The 12,105-nt window shown below is 47.0% G+C and overlaps 1 protein-coding gene across 1 annotated transcript in view; it reads left to right on the top strand.

Annotated features, from left to right (window-relative positions):
* The first annotated feature begins 10,179 nt into the window (after positions 1-10,179).
* The window catches only part of FBXW7 (F-box and WD repeat domain containing 7), a 167,952-nt gene continuing 166,026 nt past the window's right edge, over positions 10,180-12,105 (top strand). The window contains exon 1 of the mRNA XM_048071742.2: positions 10,180-10,438. The gene's annotated coding sequence lies outside the window, so the exon portion shown is untranslated. The remainder of the gene's footprint in view (positions 10,439-12,105) is intronic.

Below are 12,105 nucleotides of genomic sequence, written 5' to 3'. Positions count from 1 at the left end.
CAGCAGTGCTTAAAATCCAAGTGACACCTTCCTCTCCACTGGAAAGTAAAAGTTGAGAAGTATGCGGTCTTTCATCTTTGCATTGGACCAGGTCATATTCAGCTTTATGGCAGCAGTGGGACGACACCACAAGAAATACTGGATTACCCTTTAATGTAAATGGATGAAGTCCTAGCCCTGTCAAGGTCAGCGTGACTGCTGCCAACTGTTCAGGAGCCTCTATTTTTGCTTTAGCAATGATTCAACAGGAAGGACTGAAGCCTTTGGTAGACTATCTGCAACACAACTTCCCCCTGCGCTAGGTGTGGTGACAGGCTGGGTTTGGGAGGTTTCTGCTTCCTTGGCCGCTCGTTCTCAGGCTGGCCTCAGCGTGCCAGGCCCCAGCATCGCCACGACACCGTACAGCGCCTCGCTGCAGGAAGAAAGGAGCAGTTAGCTGGCTGTGCTTTGGAGAAAACCTTCTGAGAAGGGATTATTTCTGCTCTGCTTTCTTTGATAGAAGCTGGTGTCACACTCAGGGTGGCAGGTGGCTACCACACTTGGTGCTCCGTATTCTGCAATTGCATGGGGGAAAGCCCACCCGGCATTTCTGAAGCTGCTGCCAAGTCAGAGGGCAAAACCAAGGAATACCTGACTTTTCTAAAGAGACCCCAAGCAGAACCTGAGATTTCAAAGTATTGCTTTTTTTTAACTACTCATCAATTCCTGAGTGAAAAGCCAGGCCCTGGTACCTGTTTTTACCCTTTCAGAATGGCTCCCTGAGCAGACCAGGCTGTAAAATGAGGGCATTTTTACTGGCAGAGGCAATGACAAACCCCCAGCAGGCCACACCCTGTCTAGCAGCAGTAGCTAGGGAGCACCAGGATTTTGCATGCAGCATCACTAACATGGCAAGTGAAGGGGTTCTTCACCTTCCCCTGCAGCCCAGGGGAGCCTGGGCTGCAGCCCTGCTGGGGTGCACCTGGCTGCATGCTGTGCCCGAGCGTGCTGCTTGTTTTCCCAACACCAACCCCCCCAAAATTCTGCTGCTAAAACAGGCACGCTTGCAGTGCCTGCAGCAGCAGAAACTGGTACGAACTCTTCCTCAGCTCTGGCAACGGTTTTCAGTTTTGCATCACTTAGGCATGCTCCAGGGAGGCCTGATAAGCATAATGCTGAACAAGTCTGCAAAGTCTGAGAACCATCTCTCTTATGGCTCTCAGCACTGTTAATATTCATGCAGCTGATCTAGCGTTATAACCCCAGTCATCTTTTCTACAAATAATGTGGGTCCTGAGTTTTGCTGCTGAATTAGGGTAAGTTTTATTGCATGGTAGCCTTCCGAGTAACACTGAGGATGATAATTGAGGAGGCTTTCTGGCTGAGGGATTTTTGTCTGTTTAGTTGTTTCCTAGCACTGCTTCTGCTAAGGGGTAATTCCTGCAAAATAACATGGGTAGGCTCATTGCTTTGCTTAATAGAAACAGTGAAGAAGCTGACCTGACCAGAGCTGCAGAAGATATATTACGTTATCTCGTTTTTTTTTCAAGCTTATTACAAGGTTCAAGCCCATTATACTCGTTAAGCTACAATGAAGATTTGACCCATGAGTGCCAGAAGGGAATTCATCCTTATTCATCCTTATTCCCTTTCCCGATTACATAAATCTGAACGACCAGCTATTTAATCTCAGTAACAGTTAACAGTCTCTGATTACAACAGTTAATATTACCCAAAGGAATAGTAGCTACTAGTCAGAAAGCTGTGGTAACACCTTGCTAATGAGAACCATATTTAAGAATACTTTGGCTAACAGATTTCCATAAACTATTTTTTTTTTCCTATTAAATTTTTCTTTCATAATGATGGCATCAGTAAGAGGGTCCATATATATAAATATATATGAATCCTGCAAATATCTGAAAACTGCTTTGGACTGCCTCTGAACATCCTGGAATTGTCTTCAGCTTTCTCTCTCAGGCAGTGGTGCCTGCTTCTCGCTTATAATAAGCAGATGTTTTCAGGCTGATTTCTTTAATTAAACCTTTCAAAGCACTTTGTGTTGCAAGATATGGCCTGAACAGAACAAAAGCGCCATCTCTGAAAGTGTTGGTGATACCCAGAATAACCTTTGAAAGCACTAGGGAATCAAAAATTTGCTACTTTCTTTTTCCATTTCCCCCCCTTTATTTTTTTGTTGTTATAGTTCAAGACTGGTTTTCCTGCCTGATACTTGGAGATCTCTAGCTTTTCTCATCTGGAAGAGGCTTTATGCTACACAGTTAACTTTTATATCTCAGGTAGATGAAACATAATAATCCGAAGGGATCACTCATCATAGCAACTGTCAGGGCTGTCATATCTCCTCTCTTCAGGGATTCCTTTACAGGAAATAAAAGAGAATATTTGACACAAATTTAAGATATCATTTTGTATTATATATAAAATTTAATTATATATATATGTTATATATATGTGTATAATTATACGTAAGAACGGGGGTCTTCTCTGGGATCCTATTTAGCTCTCTACAGTACTGTCTTCTGGAAAATTTTGCATCACCTGCCAACAGCAGAAGTGTACTACGAAGAAAGAACCAGCCCACAGCTGTCAGCCTGGTTCCTGAGGTAGCATCTGTTTGTTCTGGATTTGAAAAGCAAGGTGGGGAATTTTCCCTATGAAGCTGGCCTCTCGGACACAAATACTTTCAATATGTAGTGCTTCCCATGTGCTAGATGTTTCTATTTCTCACTGCGTTGGGATTTAACATGATGCAGGTTTATATGATGAGGAAAGGAAATTTCTAAAGGAAGCCAAAGAGCATAGCGCTCCGTTTCAAATCTGCCATGCAGAATTCATTCTTCATTGTATAATTTAACAGCTGCCTATTAAGTAATTGTTCGTTTATTGAAAAATTTTCCCAAAGAACACTGAGTAAGAATAAAACGTTAAACCTTTGCATTGTTCCCAGGGACCTGGATTGCTGAGATCAGAACCGAAGCTGAACGAAAAATGGTAGAAGCATGCCTGTTTAACCAAAATTATTATTTGGAATTGCACCATTACGAGATAGCAAGATTATTCCTTTTTCACAAGGCTTGCCAAAATCTATATTCTTTATCTATAATCTATATAGCTTTCAGATTGTATTGTACAAACCCATGTCACAGCTATGCCTTAATTTGTTAGTAAACAGCCTAGTTCTCTAAAAGTTGCTCACTCTCTCTCTCTCTCTCTCTCCCTCTCTCATATAAATATCATTACTGAAATATAAATAGTTAAATTAAAGTCTGCTTATGCTGGGACACACCTACAGAAACTTGGTTATATTTTACTTAGTCACAGGAAAGTTTCATTTGCATAGACATGGGAGAAGGAAGAACGTACCATCACGTAAAAGACAACAACACAGGGAAAAAGTTACTAACCAAAAAGCATGCAAATTAATTGAAATCAAGTTCTAAGCTTATATTCACTTGCCAGTAATTTTGATTGTGAAATGCAATCTCAGAAAAGCCTCGAAGCCTAGAATTTGATGAGGTACTGTTACCACTCTGTGGTAGTGCTGATAGCCTAATTCAGACAAACTGAGAGTTGTCCCTCTCCGGTATGCTTTGGGAAAGTGCCTTTACTTTGCCGCTGTTCCACTGACTCCATTAGTTTGGAGGATAAGGTGCTGATTGCCTAAAACTTCCCATTTTATAGCCACATAATGAAAATCAGAAGTAGAATCTTTAATTGGTCAGAATGCGGTACTGCCTTTTGCACAGTTAGAGGTTATTCTCCTAGTTAACAGAATACATGAGTCTAATGTCATTTTCTTCCTATGATTGTCTTTTCCGTATCTGTGCAAAATGCTTTTCAGGAGCTGATGTACTGAATAACTACTTTATAAAATGTAATGGGGGGGGGGGGGGTGCTGTTGATGGGCAAAGTAACATGACTGAACAAAATACTAATTATATAGGAGAGTAGGACAGTGTTGGATAGTGTCTGAAATAAAGATGAAATATAGGTATTCAAATTTAAGTCAAAAAATAAAATCTTAAAATTTGTGGAACTACCTCTGGAGGTGTAGACAAGAAATTAATAAAGTTTCTGAAAAATTTGGTTCTGCTATGGCTTGGAGGTATTCAACACTAAGATAAATCTGTAGCAGAAAACACCATTGTTGATGAAAATAGGTTTCCACCGAGGTTTCCTATGAACTGTTGTTTAATGGTATTATGAATAGCTGAAATATTACAACGGTGATTCAATTATTTTCAGTACTGGGGAATACCTTATTAGGATGTGCTCCCACCAAACCTGCTTTGCTTACCAGGACAGTTAGACTACCACAGCTAAATATAGATTGTAAAGGAAATGTGCTAATGCTTTCAAGTTCAAGCACATACTTAGACAAATACTGTAAATAGGCTACTGTTTTGTCAACTAGTACTCGAGGGAGGCACAGAGTAGATGCTCTCCCATGGGAATTTTCTGTGTTCCCTCTATGGATTTTATGGAAACAAGTAGCTGCACTTAGATAGATATCTGAACCTTCTTTTTATTGTTATTAATTTCGGGCCCAATACCAGCAAGACGAGGCTTGCTAGCAGTGAACATCTGGGCAAGCTGCCCGATGTAGTTTTGCTACCACATCGATCTGCAATACCCTTGCCATTTCTGCCCTGAATTCTCCAGAGTACAGTTAATTTTAAACACAGTGCTAGAGCTGTTTTACCCTTGCTGTAGTAGCGGCCGTGGTGAACCTGACAAACTTTGTGTTCTGTTGCAGATTTGGAGAACATTTGGATTCGGTTCACTCGAGTGCTGCATCAGGTGCATTAACAGTAGGGCAGGAGTTAAGTACTGCCCATAAGGCTGCTAAGATTGGAGATCTGAGCCTGCAGCGTTGCACAGGTCAAATCAAAGTGGAGCTCAGTTCTAAACATTTCACAAAACACGGTGTTTTTCGCTGAAGACGTAACTTTTACAAGTACAGTTTTGCATGCAGAGTTCAATGATATGGTAAAGAAAAACCCCAGCAATGCTCTTGTACTATAAGCAAACCAAAATATCAGTATGTAGCACACTTACGTCAGACCCCTTTTAACTGGAGTTGTATTTGCATCAAGCTATAGCCAGACATGCAAAGGCAATTAACCCTATCATTAAAGCCAGTGTATTTATACAGGCAGTCCTTAGCTAACCTTCTCGCTGTTTGCATTGCTTCGCTTATTCTATAGGTTACCCCTGCCAAAAGCATCACAGTACCTATAACAGAGTAAGCAGAAATGGAGACACAGAATGGGGAGAAAAAGAAAGGTCTTGCACTGTATTAACTCTGTAAGTATCCAAAATGAGGCCATTTTCCTGAGCCGGGGTAAGAATTCGCAAACCCTCTCCAATGTGATACCAGTGCTACTCTCTCTGATATTACTACTATTAAATTTATAAGTAGATGTCCGTGGAAAAGGATGGGGTTGTCACCAAGACCTATGGTTTGAGACTGAAATTCCCTATTGATGAGTTCATCTGTGCTATCACCTTTCTGAGGCGGTGCCATCGCAGCATCTTCTTGTATCTTTACTATAACCTGAACCTGGTTCTGCTGTAGTTAGTTGCTAAACTTTCACTGCTGTTTGTTGCAGTAAATTTAGTCCCTTTGTCTCCCATGAAGGGAGGAGGCTTGGGAAATAGGCTCCTGTTATTTGACTACATCCATGAAAATTGGCCTTATTTATCTTGGAAATTTCTTCTGTCTTTCCCAGACTTTCAACACGCCACTGACGAGCATCAAGTGTTAGGCTATTACATCTCTTGAAAATGAGATCCTGGCTAGCTTTTTTTTTCTTTAGCTGTTCCTTTTATTGGCACAGAAATTTTACATTATAGCTTTGCCTAAGCTCAGAGGCCCTCTTTCCCATAGGAATGAAAAAAGATGAAAGATTTAATTCTTGCTTTCTTACTGTAACTTCTGTTTTATCTTCCGTATTTTCTTTGAGTGCTGTAGGTTCTATCTACAACCATTATTTTATTGGCTAAGTCTGGTGCAACCTGCTTGCACACAGTTTGATAGTACTCAGTAAAACCAGGGGAGAAATTAGAAAAAAAAAAAAGGTTTAAAAAAGGTTTCAGTTTTGTCACGCTGGGTGTTTAAAAAGGCCTCCCCAGGGTCAGCCAGGGCAGTGGTTTGGGAGTTAAAGGCAGAACTAACATGACTTTGCTTGGAAGGTTCTCTCTGTACAAGGAGCTCTTTGCAGCTCAGCTTGAACTTTGCCATGCCCTCACATGAAGCACAGAGGGTGTTTCAGGCCATTTAGGAGGTGGCAGCAGGAGGTCTGAAGTAGCAGATTTAGTGTGATGGTTTTGACAACCTATGTACAACATGCACGCTCCAGCCAATAGGATAAAGTTTGAGATACATGAACTGATCTATATTTCAACAAAAAGTGTGATTCAACTCCCTTGTCACTTTGCTACCTTGACCATTTTGCTGCCTATTGTCTGATCTTAAGATTTTTTTCTCACACGTCGTGTGATCAAGACAGCTGTTGATCAGGCATCCCTGGCTCCATTGCCTTCCTCCTACTACTCGTGCAGTACAACAGCACAGCTTCTCCACAGCTCTGGACCATGTTTGGCATGGGGATGCAGAGCATGGATAAGCACTATGCTGCAAGCCGGGGCTTTGTGCCTAGTGGGACTTTCAGCTCACAGGACTCTTGCTAAAGGGTCTGCTTCTCAGAGAGCAGCCTTGCCCCAGAAACCCTCCTCTGCCACAGGACCCCCCCAGATGCGCACCACCTGTTGCCCCAATACCTGGCTGCCTGCTTCTCTGATCCCAAAACCTCATGTGCGGAGCCTCAGATATTCGTAGGTTATTCGTAGCTGAAACATCTGCCTGAGACAGCACTGAGTTCCCACTCTCATTTCTGCAGGTGGTATGACGCACAGCACTGCAAGCCACTAGGATATATCTATCTGTAAATAATCACGGGAAATAGTCTTAAAAAAAGTAAGCACGCGAATTTAAATTGCATTAATCAAAATGAACTAAACCTTATACAGAATGCCTCCTTCAGCACTAGCTTCATTCGGATCCATGTTTTCCCATACAAAAAAATCCTTTTTGCTTTACTTTATCTTCAAACAACATTTCAAGCTTACAAAATTTACCGTGACATCTGATAAAAACAGAAATATGAGCACATGAATCAGATTAAAAATGCTGTTTTAGTACTTGAATGTGCTCCTTTCATTTGTTTATTCCACCTCGCTATTTGTGCCATTTTAAAGATGATGTAGTATAATACAGGGTTGGATTTCCTCTATAATCATAATTTTCTTGTAGATTTGTTACTAAAACATGTGTTCTAACTCACGTTTTCAGACCATCATCTCATTTTTCTATGCTTTCTAACATGTAATCTTTTCAGTTGCCAAGCTCATGTTTTAATGTATTTCAGTGCGGTTTTTCTTATACGTGCATTTTAAGTGTAATTAAAAAATGGTAGATTGCAGTCTTGCCATTAAGCTTAATAGTAACTTCTGGTACAGATAGTAGTCCATCAGGATTAAAAACACTACAGGAGGAAAATACATCCAGATGGTCAGTAGGTATACGTTCAGCCTCTAGACCGAGTGCTTAAAGAGTCTCTAGCTCCTTCTACATGCAAAGCAGTAAACTCGGGCAAGTTTTGTGTTCTCACTGGATCATATACTGGAAATCATACAGTTCATCTTAAAAATGTTCTATATTTTATTTTTAAAATAAATTTTATTGAAACTGTATGTGTGGTGGCACTAGACTGGCATGTGTTAATCTCTCTACTTAGTTCTGCCACCGCATTGATCTGCAGTACGTTGCTTTTTTATCCCTACTTTTTGAAGTACAGTCAGTCATGACAACATTTCCGTTAAAGACTAGGCGCTGAACCACTTTAATCTGTGACTAATAAAAAATCCTAACATTTTCATTAAATGTCACACAGTCTCAGCACTGTCATCACTGCTGGCAGAGTAGCGTTTTTCTCTTTTTTGAGCAAGGCATCTACGTCAATTAGATGGTCAACTTTTTCCTTCACTGCCCTCCATCAGTCTCCTTCACTTTCCCTCCCATGGAATACGTATTCCTATTAGTGTTCCAGGTTTGTTTAATCTAGGAGTAATCCTGTTTCTTGAATGGCAGAGGGAGAACACCACAACAAAGTGGAAAGCCAGGAGAATAAGTGATAGGTCCTGGAAATAAGAACTAGTGAACCCCTTGACATGGACAAGGTCTGAGGGAGACCACTGTTCTTGACCTCTCAAGTAGAAGAGATTCATATTGGAGGCGTAAATATTTTAGCACTGCTATTTCCTTTGTAGATGGCAATAATTGCACACACATTCTTGTAAACTTAGGAAACAGTTCACAGAAACATGTATGTTGAAATAACATCAACCTTTGATTCTACCTAAATGAAAACATTAGAATTAAATTACTTGTTGAGACGCAATGCCACTCGAGGAAAACAAAGTTTTAATTAATTACCGGATTAAATATTTATGTATTTATTAGAGGGCTGCTTTCTCATTCTGTGTGAACGGTGAGAGATGTTTTGTGCGGAGCCAGGGTTCGCTAGTGAAGGAGACTGCTGCCCGCACAAACACCCCCATCGAATTTGTTAGCGAAGGCATCAGCTGGGCAGTGCTGGAGGTGAGGTGGTTCAGCCGCTGAGGAAGGGACCTGGCTTCGGCTGGAAAGAGCGAGAGGGCACCTCTGTTGTGCCGTCCCGGGATCAGACGTGTGCATCGGGCCCACCACAGGTGCTCCGAAGGGAGCAGCGGGGCTGTGCGTCAAGGAGGCAAGGCAGCAGACGGTGCTGGTGACAGCAGCGGTTCCTGCCTCCCGATGATCCTGAAGTGCTGGGAACGAGGGCTGGGAAGTGTTGCCTCTCACATGAGCTGCTCTTGAGATGCTGTGGCTCCCACCTTCCTGCTCCGCAGATTAAAATGCTGCCAGCATGCCGTCCTTGGCACCGCGCCGAACGGCACTGACGGGACCAGCGCTAGCGTGACTGGTAACAGCTTTAAAGTGGGGAGGGAAAAAAAAAAAAAAAAAAGAAAATAGAGGGAGGTTTGGAGACTCGGATAAGCTCAACCATCTGTTTTTAATACACAAGAAGAGAAAAATCAGGTAAACAAGGTTACGGCAAGGGATAAAGAAACACCTAGCACAGGATGGTGGGGAGCGAGGAGCAGCTCCTGGGACGGAGCAGCAGGTGGGGAGGATACGTGGCGGTGAGCAGCCATTTGGCGTGGCCAGGCGGCCTCTGGCCCTGAGGTGGCTGGGAGGCCAGGCAGCTGGGGATACACCGGCACGGCAAAGGCGGGCACGGCAGGGAGCGGCGAAGTCACAGGGAAACCTCGGGTTTGCTCCCGCGTGAGTGTGTTTCACGGTGGAGACGTGGGCGGGCACCGCCTTGTAACCGGGGTCCGAGCCTCCCCAGGGAGCTGCGGGCAGCCACCCGTGGGGCAGCGCCTCAGCCTTGCGCGTTGCTCTCGCGTTCACAGACCGCGCCACTCCTCCGCGCACACCGCGGCTGCAGCGTAGCGGCCGCGCCCCGCCGCTCTGGCTGCCCGTTTATTTCAGTGTTTCGGAAGTACTTCCGAGCGCCCGCACCGGCCGTTGCCATGGCAGCGCCAACGCCCCCCCCCCGTTTCCCTCACACCCTCCCTCCCGCCTCAGCCCGGGCTCGCGCCCCGCCCCTCGCGGCGGGAAAAGGGGGCGGCGCGCGCCGCCCACGGCTGCCGAGCGCGGCTGCGCGCGGCCCGCCCGGCCCCGCCCCTCCCCTCGAGGCCCCGCCCCTCCCCTCGAGGCCCCGCCCCTCCCCCCAGGCCCCGCCCCCTTGTCCCGGCCTGAACCACGCGGCGCTACCTGCTCGGCTCCACCTTGCCCTCCGCCGACGTCATCGCCCCGCGCCGGCGCGGGGCGGGGCGGGGCGCGGTGGGCGGGGCCTGTTGCCTGGTTACGGCTGTCATCCGGGCGCGCCGGCGCGCCGCTCTCTCGCTCCCTCCCCCCCCCCCCCCCCCCCCAGCTCCCTCCCGCCCTCCCCGCCCAGGACCGGAGCGGACCCGGGGCGCGCTCCCGCCGCTCCCCTCCCGCCGCCGCCGCCGGCCCCGCCCCGCCGCCCCCCCCATGCCGCAGAGCGGAGCGCCCAGCCCCGCCGCACGGCCGCCCCGCGCCGCCCCGCCGCGGCCCTAGCGGCTCCCCCCCGCCCCCGTCCCGTGTCCCCGTCCCCCCGTCCCCGCCGCCGCCGGTAGCCGGGCCCCGGGGGGCAGCGGCGGCTCCATGTGAGCAGCCGATCCCCGCCCAGCCGCAGCGGGGGCCCGGCCCCGGGGCGGGGGGCAGCCGGCGGAGGGGGCTCCGGCGAGCCGCCGGCATCGCCCCGCCGGCACACGGGGAGCCCGGCGCGGCCGGGGCCGACAAGTGAGTACCCCCCGGGGGGCGGGGGGGCGCTCGGTACCGCGGGGCGGCCACTGGCCTCTCTCTTTTTTGATTGAAAAACCCCCAGACGTTGACCGAGCGGGTCCCGGAGGCGCCTCCCCGCACGTAGCGCCCTGGAGGAAGGCGCCGCCGGTCCGGGAAGGGGGCGCGGGGCTGCTCCCGCTGCGCCCCCGGCCTCCTTGTGGGAGGCAGGGCAAGGCGGCTGTCCTCTGCCTCGCTTCTGGTTTTTGTTTTTAGCCTCCTTGCAGAACGCAGAAACACCCCCTGAGGAAAAAGGAAACGCTGCCCCAGAGCCCGTGCCGCTCTAATGGAGCGCCTTAAGTTGTGCCCGAATGGAGCGAAAGCTCCGCGGCTGTGAGCGGGGAGGGAACTTTGTGTCTGCCGGTGCCGAGCTGTTCTGTCCACGGGCACAACTCAGCGATGGTGAGCTTCACGTGAGGAGGGTGCGCTAGAAAGAGAGGAGGTCCAACATTGCTTCTTTGAGGTGGTCGTGGATGTAGACCTGAGCTTGTAGCTCTGTGGGAAAGCTGCTGTTGGCATGAGCCCACCTTCAGTACAATGTCCTGTCCCCTCTCTGACCTGCTCATCTGCATTTCCTTCACCAGATGGAATTGGAAGTAGGGAAAAACGTAAAAAGTAGCAGAAGCGTATAACGGCTGAAGGTGTGCAAGGGGTGCACGCGAGCTGCATGCCGTATTTGAGGGCTGCAGGTCTGAGAGCAGGGACAGTCTCCCAGCTGTGCTCTGCTCCCTCTCGCTGAGTAAGGGGCAGCCGCTGGAAACCTGGGGACAGCACAGCAGTCAGTAGGAAATTTGGCAGGTAGACAGGGCACCTGACACTTGTAAACTTCTTTTTGGGACCAAATGTGCTGACAGGCAAGAAGAATTTATTTTAGACCCCAGTATCTCCACATCATAAGCTCACTGTTGTCACTGCTGACCTAAAGGGGAAACAGGAGGACTGAACTCTCCATTCGGATCAAGTTTTGCTTTTCTTGTTCCAGGAGCTAGAGGTTGGGACAGGAGCTTGCCCTCCCTTCAGGCCACCGAGTTAAGGGGATGGTCAGTGTTTTGCTGTATGCAGTATCTGCAGGAGCTGAAAGGCACTGCATCGTTGTGTTCTTTTCTGATACAGTGATTACATTTGCTTTTGTGTCACTTCCTGGTTTCAGACTTAAATTTGCCCTTTCCCACTCCATCGTCATCCTGTTATTAGCTCTGTCTGTTGATGGCACTTGAGCGTTCCTGTTGCTGTTCCGGGTGGATAAATATTTCAAGAAAATGTATCGCCTTATGTTATGATTTTTTTCAAGCTTAAGTTTATTTTTCCTGTTAGATCTTAGATCTACTCCATGTAGTTCCTTTGTTCAAGCTGAATAACCTTTTACTACTGCAATAGTGTCTCTGGTAGCAAAAGCACTGGTGTTTCACAGTGTATGCGAGCCTCATTTGTATTGGTTATTAGAGAAGCTTGCCAGTTTAGGAAGAGAAATCATTTATGTCTTCAGCCTGACAAACTAACTTTACTTCCTCCCATTATGTGCGCATGCAGTACTTTGCAAAAGTGCTGTTAATTACTTCAGTGGTGTTTCTCCTCTCTGAATTAGGAGAGGAGGGTGCGATGTTTCAGGCCTGGCAGTGTTATTGAAC

Source organism: Anser cygnoides, chromosome 4 (genome assembly GCF_040182565.1).
Source record: "Anser cygnoides isolate HZ-2024a breed goose chromosome 4, Taihu_goose_T2T_genome, whole genome shotgun sequence".
NCBI lineage: Eukaryota > Metazoa > Chordata > Aves > Anseriformes > Anatidae > Anser > Anser cygnoides.
Note: the sequence above shows the minus strand (reverse complement) of the source record. Positions and strands in the feature narration are given on the sequence as shown.